Source organism: Felis catus, chromosome A3 (assembly GCF_018350175.1).
Source record: "Felis catus isolate Fca126 chromosome A3, F.catus_Fca126_mat1.0, whole genome shotgun sequence".
In the NCBI taxonomy this organism is placed as follows: Eukaryota; Metazoa; Chordata; class Mammalia; order Carnivora; family Felidae; genus Felis; species Felis catus.
Genome location: NC_058370.1, coordinates 75,063,607 through 75,075,069, shown reverse-complemented (window position 1 = coordinate 75,075,069; position 11,463 = coordinate 75,063,607). Strand labels below are relative to the sequence as shown.

The 11,463-nt window shown below is 37.7% G+C and overlaps 1 long non-coding RNA gene across 1 annotated transcript; it reads right to left on the bottom strand.

Annotated features, from left to right (window-relative positions):
- Positions 1-9,485: 9,485 nt before the first annotated feature.
- LOC123384217 lies at positions 9,486-11,069 on the bottom strand. The gene is made up of 3 exons (XR_006594945.1): positions 10,849-11,069; positions 10,185-10,311; positions 9,486-9,744 (listed from the first exon to the last, which is right to left on the bottom strand). It is a non-coding gene; the product is annotated as an uncharacterized LOC123384217 (long non-coding RNA).
- Positions 11,070-11,463: the final 394 nt, after the last annotated feature.

The window sequence follows — 11,463 nt, the reverse complement described above, 5'->3', positions numbered from 1 at the left end:
AAGCATTTTTTGCCACCTAAAAATTCAACGTATATTTTATTTATATGTTTACTTACATTTGTGTCTCTCCCAACTATGATATAAGCTGTTCTGAATTTAAGAACAGACTCACAGATTCATGCTTCCTACTTGAAGTTAGTATTATTTGTCAGATGTGTCACAATGTTGGTATTAAAATTGTGTTAGTTATATAGCTTAATTCAAGATTTGGAATCTTTGAAATTTGAGTACACAAAGAAGATAATCAATATGTGTGTGTGTGTGTGTGTGTGTGTGTGTGTAGTGAATAAACTTTAAGTGAAAAATCAGAAAGAAACATTTTGTGGAAGCATAGTGTGGTGCTCCCCCACTCAGATATAAAAACTGTTAGTACACAATCTGACCTAGAGCTGTTCATCTCACACAGGTGAAGAGCAATTACTCAATTTATGTTGGTTTCCTTTTTGTCAGTCAAAGGAACAGAATTGGCCTCAAGAGGCTCCTATCTCTTAAGCAGTTTTATATTTATGTATTCATTATAGAACCCAAAAGGCGATAAACATATTGTTTTCAAAAAGACAATTTCTCTGACTAGTCAAATTTTATTTTGACCTTGAGCAAAACTCTTACAGAGCCTGAAAATACATGCATAAATTCATCACTGAACCAATCAGATTAACCAGATCAAGATCTATAACTTGGTCATTTTACTTAAGAAAATGGAAAGTAAATGAGATGACTAAGGTTACAATGAATAAAATAAGAATAGCTACACATATTTATTGAGAATTTCCTTCCAATTATTATCAAAGTTGTTGTGTATGTCAACTGAAGCCAAATTTCTCTATTAAAGAGAAATGTGCTGGATTCATTTGATTTGAAGTAGTACAATCTTCCAGTAAAATTAATGTGTTTATAAACATTCTAAATTAAATACATAAAGATCTGAATGATGCTGATCATCTACTCAGATGGGTTTCAAGCAGAGGCTTCTTTCTCTCTCTTTCTTTCTTTCTTTCTTTCTTTCTTTCTTTCTTTCTTTCTTTCTTTCTTTCAAAATTTACATCCAAATTAGTTAGCATATAGGGCAACAATGATTCAGGAGTAGATTCCTTAGTGCCCCTTACCCATTTAGCTCATCCCCCCTCCCACAACCCCTCCAGTAACCCTCAGTTTGTTCTCCATATTTAAGAGTCTCTTCTGTTTTGTCCCCCTCCCTGTTTTTATATTATTTTTGTTTCCCTTCCATTATGTTCATCTGTTTTGTCTCTTAAGGTCCTCATATGAGTGAAGTCATATGATTTTTGTCTTTCTCTGACTGACTAATTTCACTTAGCATAATACCCTCCAGTTCCATCCACATAGTTGCAAATGGAAAGATTTCATTCTTTTTGATTGCCAAGTAATACTCCATTGTATATATATACCACTTTTCTTTATCCATTCATCCATCCATGGATATTTGGGCTCTTTCCATACTTTGGATATTGTTGATAGTGCTGCCATAAACATTGGGGGGGTATGTGTCCCTTTGAAATAGCACGTCTGTATCCCATGGATAAATGCCTAGTAGTGCAATTGCTGGGTCATAGGGGAGTTCTATTTTTAGTTTTTTGAGAAACCTCCATACTGTTTTCCAGGCTGGCTGCACCAGTTTGTGTTGCCACCAATGATGCAAAAGAGATCCACTTTCTCCACATCCTCACCAACATCTGTTGTTGCTTGAGTTGTTAGTGTTAGCCATTCTGACAGGTGTGAGGTGGTATCTCATTGTGGTTTTGATTTGTATTTCCCTGATGATGAGTGAGGTTGAGCATTTTTTCATGTGTCAGTTGGCCATCTGGATGGGTTCTTTGGACAAGTGTCTATTCATGTCTTTTGCCCATTTCTTCACTGGATTAGCTGTTTTCTGGGTGTTGAGTTTGATAAGTTGTTTATAGATTTTGGTTACTAACCCCTTCTCTGATATGTCATTTGCAAATATCTTCTCCCATTCTGTCAGTTGCCTTTTACTTTTGCTGATTGTTTCCTTTGCTATGCAGAAGCTTTTCATTTTGATGAGGTCCCAGTAGTTCATTATTGCTTTTTTTTCCCTTGCCTCTGGAGACGTGCTGAGTAAGAAGTTGTTGTGGGCAAGATCAAAGAGGTTTTTGCCTGCTTTCTCCTCAAGGATTTTGATGGCTTCCTGTCTTACATTGAGGTCTTTCATCCATTTTGAGTTTATTTTTGTGTATGCTGTAAGAAAATGGTCCAGGTTCATTCTTCTGCATGTCACTGTCCAGTTTTCCGAGCACCACTTGCTGAAGAGACTGTCTTTATTCCATTGGATATTCTTTCCTGCTTTGTCAAAGATTAGTTCTCCATACCTGTGTGGGTCCATTTCTGGGTTCTCTATTCTGTTCGATTCATCTGAGTGTCTGGTTTTGTGCCAGTACCATACTGTCTTCATGATTACAGCTTTGTAGTATAGCTTGAAGTCTGAGATTGTGATGCCTCCTGCTTCGGTTTCCTTTTTCAAGATGGCTTTGGCTATTCAGGGTCTTTTCTGGTTCCATACAAATTTTAGGGTTCTTTGTTCTAGCTCTGTGAAGAATGCTGGTGTTATTTTGATAGGGATTGCGTTGAATATGTAGATTGCTTTGGGTAGTATCGACATTTTAACAATGTTTGTTCTTCCTATCCAGGAGCATGGAATCTGTTTCCATTTTTTTTGTGTCGTCTTCAATTTGTTTCATAAGCTTTCTATAGTTTTAGTGTGTAGATTTTTCACCTGTTTGGTTAGATTTATTCCTAGGTATTGTATGGTTTTTGGTGCAACTGCAAATGGGATTGATTCCTTGATTTCTCTTTCTGTCGCTTCATTGTTGGTGTATAAGAATCCAGCCGAAGTCTGTGCGTTGATTTTATATCCTGCAACTTTGCTGAACTCATGAATCAATTTTAGCAGGTTTTGGTGGAATCTTTTGGGTTTTCCATATAGAGTATCATGTCATCTGCAAAGAGTGAAAGTTTGACCTCCTCCTGGTCGATTTGGATGTCTTTTATTTCTTTGTGTTGTCTGATTGCAGAGGCTAAGTCTTCTAATACTATGTTGAATAACAGTGGTGAGAGTAGACATCCCTGTCTTGTTCCTGACCTTAGGGGGAAAGCTGTCAGTTTTTCCCCATTGAGGATGATATTAGCATTGGGTCGTTCATATACGGCGTTTATGATCTCGAGGTATGCTCCTTCTATCCCTACTTTTTTGAGGGTTTTTATCAAGAAAGGATGCTGTATTTTGTCAAGTGCTTTCTCTGCATCTATTGAGAGGATCATATGGTTCTTGTCCTTTCTTTTATTGATGTGATGAATCACATTAATTGTTTTATGGATATTGAACCAGTCCTGCATCCCAGGTATAAATCCCACGTGGTCGTGGTGAATAATTTTCTTAATGTATTGTTGGATCCGGTTGGCTAATATCTTGTTGAGGATTTTTGCATCCATGTTCGTCAGGGAAATTGCTCTATAGTTCTCCTTTTTAATGGGGTCTCTGTCTGGTTTTGCAATCAAGGTAATGCTGGCTTCATAGAAAGAGTTTGGAAGTGTTCCTTCCATATCTATTTTTTTGCAACACCTTTAAGAGAATAGATGTTAAGTCTTCTTAAATGTTTGGTAGAATTCCCCTGGAAAGCCATCTGGCCCTGGACTCTTGTTTTTTGGGAGACTTTTGATTATTAATTTGATTTCCTTACTGGTTATGGGTCTGTTCAAATTTTCTATTTCTTCCTGTTTCAGTTTTGGTAGTCTATATGTTTCTAGGAATTTGTCCATTTCTTCCAGATTGCCCATTTTATTGGCATATGATTGCTCATAATACTCTCTTATTATTGTTTTTATTTCTGCTGTGTTGGTTGTGATCTCTCCTATATCATTCTTGACTTCATTAATTTGGGTCCTTTCCTTTTTCCTTTTGATCAAACTGGCTAGTGATTTATCAATTTTGTTAATGCTTTCAAAGAACCAGCTTCTGGTTTCATTGATCTGTTCTACTGTTTTTTTTTTTTTGGTTTCAATAGCATTAATTTCTGTTCTAATCTTTGTTATTTCCTGTCTTCTGCTGGTTTGGGGTTTTATTTGCTGTTCTTTTTCCAGCTCCTTAAGGTGTAAGGTTAGGTTGTGTATCTGAGATCTTTCTTCCTTCTTTAGGAAGGCCTGGATTACTATATACTTTCCTCTTATGACCGCCTTTGCTGCATCCCAGGGGTTTTCAGTTGGTGTTACCATTTTCATGAGCTTCCATGTACTTCTTAATTTCCTCTTTAACTGGTTAGCCCATTCATTCTTTAGCAGGATGTTCTTCAGTCTCCAAGTATTTGTTACCTTTCCAAATTTTTCTTGTGGTTGATTTCGAGTTTCATAGCGTTGTGGCCTGAAAATATGCACGGTATGATCTTGATCTTTTTGTACTTACTTAGGGCTGATTTGTGTGCCAGCATATGGTCTATTCTGGAGAACGTTCCATGTGCACTGGAGAAGAATGTATATTCTACTGCTTTAGGATGAAATGTTCTGAATATATCTGTTAAGTCCATCTGGTCCAGTGTGTCATTCAAAGCCATTGTTTCCTGGTTGATTTTTTGATTAGATGATCTGTCCATTGCTGTGAGTGGGGTGTTGAAGTCTCCTATTATTATGGTATGACTATCGATGAGTTTCTTTATGTTTGTGATTAATTGACTTATATCCTTGATTTTGATGTAATGCCCTTCTGCATCTCTTGATACAGTCTTTATTGTGAAGTCTAAATTGTCTGATGGAAGTATGGCTATTCCTACTTTCTTTTGGTGACCATTAGCATGATAGGTGGTTTTCCATCCCTTTATTTTCAATCTGAAGGTGTCTTTAGGTCTAAAGTGGGTCTCTTGTAAACAGTATATAGATGGATCTTGTTTTCTTATCCATTCTGTTACCTATGTCTTTTGATTAGAGCACTGAGTCTGTTGACGTTTAGAGTGAGTACTGAAAGATATGAATTTATGGCCATTATGATGCTTGTTGAGTTGGAGTTTCTGGTGGTATTCTCTGGTCCTTTCTAATCTTTGTTGCTTTTGGTATTTCTTTCTTTCTTCCTTCCTTCCTTCCTTCCTTTCTTTCTTTCTTTCTTTCTTTCTTTCTTTCTTTCTTTCTTTCTTTTTCTTTCCTCCTTTCCCGTTTCTTTCTTTCTTTTTCTTTCTTTCTTTTTCTTTCCTCTTTCTTTCTTTGTTCCTTTTCTTTATTTCTTTCTTTCTCTTTCTTTCTTTCTTTCTTTCTTTCTTTCTTTCTTTCTTTCTTTCTTTCTTTCTTTTCCTTCCTTCCTTCCTTCCTTCCTTCCTTCCTTCCTTCCTTCCTTCCTTCCTTCCTTCCTTCATCTTTTCTCCCCTCAGAAAGTCCCCCATAAAATTTCTTGCAGGGCTGGTTTAGTGGTGACAAACTCCTCTAATTTTTGTTTGTCTGGGAAACTTTTTATCTCTCCTATTTTGCATAACAGCCTTACTGGATAAAGAATTCTTGGCTGCATATTTTTCCGATTCAGCACACTGAATATATCCTGCCACTCCTTTCTGGCCTGCCAAGTTTCTGTGGATAGGTCTGCTGCAAACCTGATCCATCTTTCCTTGTAGGTTAGGGACTTTTTTTCCATTGCTGCTTTCATGATTCTCTCCTTGCCTGAGTATTTTGTGAAGTTGACTATGATATGCCTTGTTGATGGTCGGTTTTTGTCGAACCTCATGGGGTCCTCTGTGCTTCCTGGATTTTGATGTCTGTCTTTCCCCAGGTTAGGAAAGTTTTCTGCTATGATTTGCTCACATAACCCTTCTACTCCTATTTCCCTCTCTTCCTCTTCTGGGACCCCTATGATTCTGATGGTGTTCCTTTTTAATGAGTCACTGATTTCTCCTATTCTTAAATCATGCTCTTTTGCCTTAATCTCCCTCTTTTTTCTGCCTCATTATTCTGTATAAGTTTGCCCTCTGTATCGCTGATTCTCTGTTCTGCCTCATTCATCCTTGCCGCCGCTGCATCCATCCATGATTGCATCTCAGTTATAGCATTTTTAATTTCATTCTGACTAGTTTTTACTTCTTTTACCTCTGCAGAAAGGGATTCTAATCTATTTTCGACTCCCACTAGTATTCTTATTATTGTGATTCTAAATTCTGGTTCAGACATCTTGCTTGTATCTGTGTTGGTTAAATCCCTGGCTGTCGTTTCTTCATGCTCTTTGTTTTGAGGTGAATTCCCTCATTTTGTCATTTTGAAGGGAGAAAAGGAAGTAATGAGGTAGAAAAATCAAAATTAAAAAAATTAAAATCAAAAAATATTAAAGTTAAAAATTAAAAACACACACACACAAAAATCGAATAGATGATGCTAGATCCTAGGTGTGTTTTGGTCTGGCTGTTGAAAGTAGTTTGACAGATTAAAGGAAAAAAAAAGGGTGTGGGGGAAGAAAAAAAGGGAATTATTTGAGAAGTTGAAAAACTGAATACACTGAAGTAGAGTACAATGAGATGAGGGGAGTATAATAGAACTTGAAACAATTTACACAAAAGTAAAGAATATAGTAGAAAAGAAAGTAAAGAAAAATATTTTTAATAAAAATGAAAAATAAAAATGATTTTTTTCTCTTTCTGTATTCAAGAAAAAGAAAAGAAACTAAAAAGAGAAAAAAAGGAAATCATTTGAAAATTTGAAAAAGTGACTACACTGTATTAGACTAAAATAAAATGATGGAAGTAAAATAGAATTTGAAAAAATTTTCACAAAAGTGAAAAATATAGTAAAAAAAATTAAACAAAATATTTCTAATAAAAATTGAAAATAAAAATGAATTATTTTTCTTTCTGTATTGAAGAAAAAGAAGAGAAGTGAAAAAGAGAAAAAAAAGAAAGAAAATTGAATAGATGGGTGCTAACAGATTGAAATAGGACTGAAATTGCTTTGTTTTCCCCTAGAAGTCAGACTATAAATCGTTTTATAGGTCATAAACTAAGCAGGTGGTTAGACTTGTGTTCTTGAAGAGTGAGGTTGGCCCAGTTGGGTGGGGCTCAGTGTGACGGCTCCGTTCTCCACTAGAAGGCTCTGTTAGCCTATGGGAGTGGATTGTTGTGGCGCTTGTAGGTGCATATGCGCATGTGCTTGAGCAGTGAAAATCATCACCCAGCTACCCAGTCTCTAGTATAGGAACTCTGTTCTCCCCGATCAGCAATCACGCACCTGTCCTCTGTTCAGCTTTTGTCCACTCCCCGCTTTTTCACTGTCTGTGACCAAGTCCAATGCAGTACCTCCCTCCCGAGTTTTGTCTCAGATGCAGCTGTTTTCCCCGGCCCCTTACTTCTGGAGGACTGCGGCTTTTACCTGTTCCACTCCTCTGCGGAGGGTCTCACCAAGCAATGGCTGAGTGTTGGCTGCGCCCAGGAATGCTTGCTGGACCCTGATGCTGCTGGTGCCCCAAGACTGCAGCCAGGTGCCAGCCCACCCCAGAAAAAGTTCGTGATATAGTGTAGCAGCAGCTTTTCAGGGATTATGGAAAATCACTACACACATCTGGCACCAGGCTTTAACCCCAATGACCTTGTTCCAGCACCAGCGAATGCGGCCGTTCTCAGGTCTGCTGGGACCAGGTGGCTTCAACAGTCTCAACCAAATGTCCTTTCAGCAGTGGAACCACTTTTCCCTATGTGGCCCAAGAACCTCCCAGACCCCACTCTGCTCCAGGGGATTCACCCTTCCCACCAGACCACTGCGAGGTATCGAGCTGTGGAGTTGCAAACTTCATACTCCCCTTGTTTACAGTCTTAATGGAATTTAAACCCTCTCCTTTCTCCTTTCTCCCTTTTTAGTTTACTCCCTGCAGCTGTTTGCAATTTTCCATTTTCTCTCCAACTGCTTTTGGGTGGGAGGGGTGCTTTTCCTGTATTCTCCCCCCCCACCCCCATCTCCATCCTCTCTCTTCCCGCAAAAGCACCCCCCTGCCTACCGCGGCTTCTCGCTCCCCAAGTTCACCTCGCCATGCCGTGTACCTGCTGAATTCTGTGGTTCAGTTTGTGTAGATTGTTGTGTTCATCCCCCAATGAGTTTTCTAGGTGTGCAGGATGGTTTAGTGTTGGTCTCATTGTATTTCATGGACGCAAGACACAAAAAACTTTCATGCTGTTCCGCCATCTTGGCTTCTCCCTAAGCAGAGGTTTCTTGATACAGGCTCTCAATTCTATCAGATTCTCAGAAGGTGGTCAGATTCTGTGGAGTTGATTTAAACCAACCAAACTATTCACTTTAGATAGGACTTAACTATCTCAAAAACACAAAGACTGCAAACCAAAAACATTCATGCTCTTCAGTGACACCATGTTTCTTCTGGGTTCAAGAGACTGATTCTTTCAGCATCCATATTCAGTAAAATCTCGAGTTACAAGTAACTTGTTCTGCAAGATGAGCAAACATTTCTAATAAATTTTAACTTGATAAATGAGCGACGTCTTGCAATATGAGTAGTACATGACGGTGAACATCACACGATCACAACTAAGCCAATGGTTCTTCTCTTTCTCTCTGAGGGATTGTGGGTGATCTCCCATGCTTGGATGCTTGGTCTCAGGCCACAGTGTTTGGCAGAAATCAGTGATTTTTCAGAACATTGGAAGGTGCCCACAACTAGCAACTAGCACTAGTGTATTTTTTGTCACTTCAGAGCACCTATGAACAGTCCTTTGCTTTCCCATGCAAGAGTAAGCTTAAGAATGCTTTGCTTCATTCTAGGTCAGGCTACCTGGAGAAATAGACCCTTTCCTCTGCTTCCTTATTGCCAGTTACATTAAACACATTATATGACAAGAGTTTATTAATATTGTACTGTAGTCCACATCTGTGAGAGTGTATACAAAGACTTCATGCAGAAAAAGATTCCATTGAGCCAATACATAGCAGTGATATCACCATTAGTGATAGTGAAAGTCATCCAACACAATAACTCTCCTCTCTCTTGTCTCCTTCACACTATCCATGCAGGTTTTCAAAGGTAAGTACAGGTTAAGTTGTTTTTCTTTACATTTTGTATTTTCTTTATTACTTTGTATTGTATTGCAGTTTTGTAATCATTTTTATTTATTTTTTTAAATTTTTTTAATGTTTATTTATTTTTGAGACAGAGAGAGACAGAACATGAACGGGGGAGAGTCAGAGAGAGAGGGAGACACAGAATCCGAAACAGGCTCCAGGCTCTGAGCTGTCAGCGCAGAGCCCGACGTGGGGCTCGAACTCACGGACCGCGAGATCATAACCTGAGCCAAAGTCGGACACCCAACCGACTGAGCCACCCAGGCGCCCCTGTAATCATTTTTATATGAATATTTTGGGGTTGTGGAATGAATCACTGAGTTTCCATTATTTGTAATGGGGAAATTTGTTTTTATATACAAGGGTTTGGGATTATAAGCATGTTTCTGGAATGAATTATACTCACAAACCAAGGTTTTACTGTATGTTTTACCTTTATTACTCATTTATTGTCGACTAGATTGAGAAGCATCATGTTTTCTAACTGGATTTAGGAAACATCTCAGGAGTGCTCATTAACAAAATATTTCATAAAATGATATACTCTAAATTTACTCACTCATTCATTTCTGTATTTTCTTATTCATTCATTTCTTGAACATGAAATGTCTGCTACACGACAGAACTTGTGCCAGGCACTGATGAAATAGCAGTCAAATAAAACCTCTGTTTTAAGAAGGTCACAGCCTGGAGGGGAAGACAGACATATAAAAAGATAAGTTACAATATGGTGTGACAAATACTTTGACAGGGTGCTACAGAGCATATTGTAGCTGTCTAATCATGTTTGTATTCATTTCACTTGTTTCAATTTAAGAGGATTTTTGGGGGGAGAGATGAAGAACAAAGGTGGGACTTTGTAAATTCCAACTCTAACCTGTATTACAAAAATGCACTTTTTTTACGCAAGAAGAACTATTATCCACACGTATTACATTCAGCTACAGGAATCATTCTCCCTCTTGGCAAAAAATAACCCAAAGTTAAAAGTGGACCTTAAAGCAGACAAGCTCATATTCAATGGGTCATATATCTAAATCCCCATAACCCAACTAAAGGTCATCAGAATCTCTAGTAGCTCCTACTTGGAACCAGGATTCACATCTTCATTCAAAGAGCAAAATTACCTTGTGGAATTAGATAAAATGAATTGTCCAGTCCAACTGTATTTGATACCAAAGGTTGGTGACACTCTGAGACTTCAATACCAAAGACTGAGGAGCTATCCAAATCTTCCATGATTTGTTTTAAGTACTATACAGCACCCAGAAAGATGTGAGGAGTAAAAAATACAGAAGTGATTATTAAAAGGCCAAAACGTGTAAGCCACAGATGGCAGCAGATTTTAACTGACCATGGAGCCAGCGTTCAAAAGTTTCCCAGACAAAGCAAGCAACCAAATACTAGAGTAAGGACTCCAAAGGCAACATATGATGAAATGGTAAAACACATATCATAGCTGAGAATATATTTGGGCTGAAAACTAAACTGCTTATCTTTCTGACCTAGACATAAATGAACAAGTTCATTTGAAAAGGTGTTATTTTACCAAGTTTCTTATGAAGTAAGCATTTTGAAATTACTCTCCAAAGAGAGTAGGAATGATGCATTATAGAACACAAACATTTTCAAGTTCCTATTAGGTATAAGTTTTTTTCCTGCTTGAGCATAGTTGGGAATTATGCACCATTATTGTTCACTAACTACTAAAAAGAACAGAGCAGCAATAATTCTTTTGAATTTCAGAGCTTCAAAGTAACATTTCTTCCCACCATCATTAGAGATACTTACTTACTCATCAGCAGACTGTGTCCTCATTCTAAAATATTGCCTCTGTAAGCACAAGAGTTCCCAAAGGACAGTATCAATGGTTATTGACTTCAAACCACTGACGCAGCAAATGACATTCATCTGTTAAGAAGGGAAGGTCGAGAGATTGGCACAAGGTCAGTTTCGCTTCACAACTTAACGTGTGTACCATTTGCTGTCAATTTACTTCCATTTACCCCAAGAGGTTGACTAGCAGCCTTCTTCATAATCTCTCAATAATAATTGGGAAGCTAAATTATTTTCCAATTTATGTCACTTTAAGAATTCTTATTGATGATGCTGAATTTATTTTCTGGAGAGGATAGAAAAGCATTGTTCCTGGTTATTTAAACGTAGCTGTATCATTTCAAGTTTAAATAACTCTTCTTATTCTTTGAAGAAGAAAAATGATAAACAAATGGGAAAATGCTAATTCTATAACGTGGCATTTAAAATGGAAATTATTTTAGTTTATCTTCAGAAGGCTAATTTTTAAATTATTGGAATGACTTCTAGGAGGATAAAAGCATAGAGTTTTCACTGCAGCTGCATTAACTCTTCCTAGACACTTGGATCCCATTAAAGCTATTCATCTAC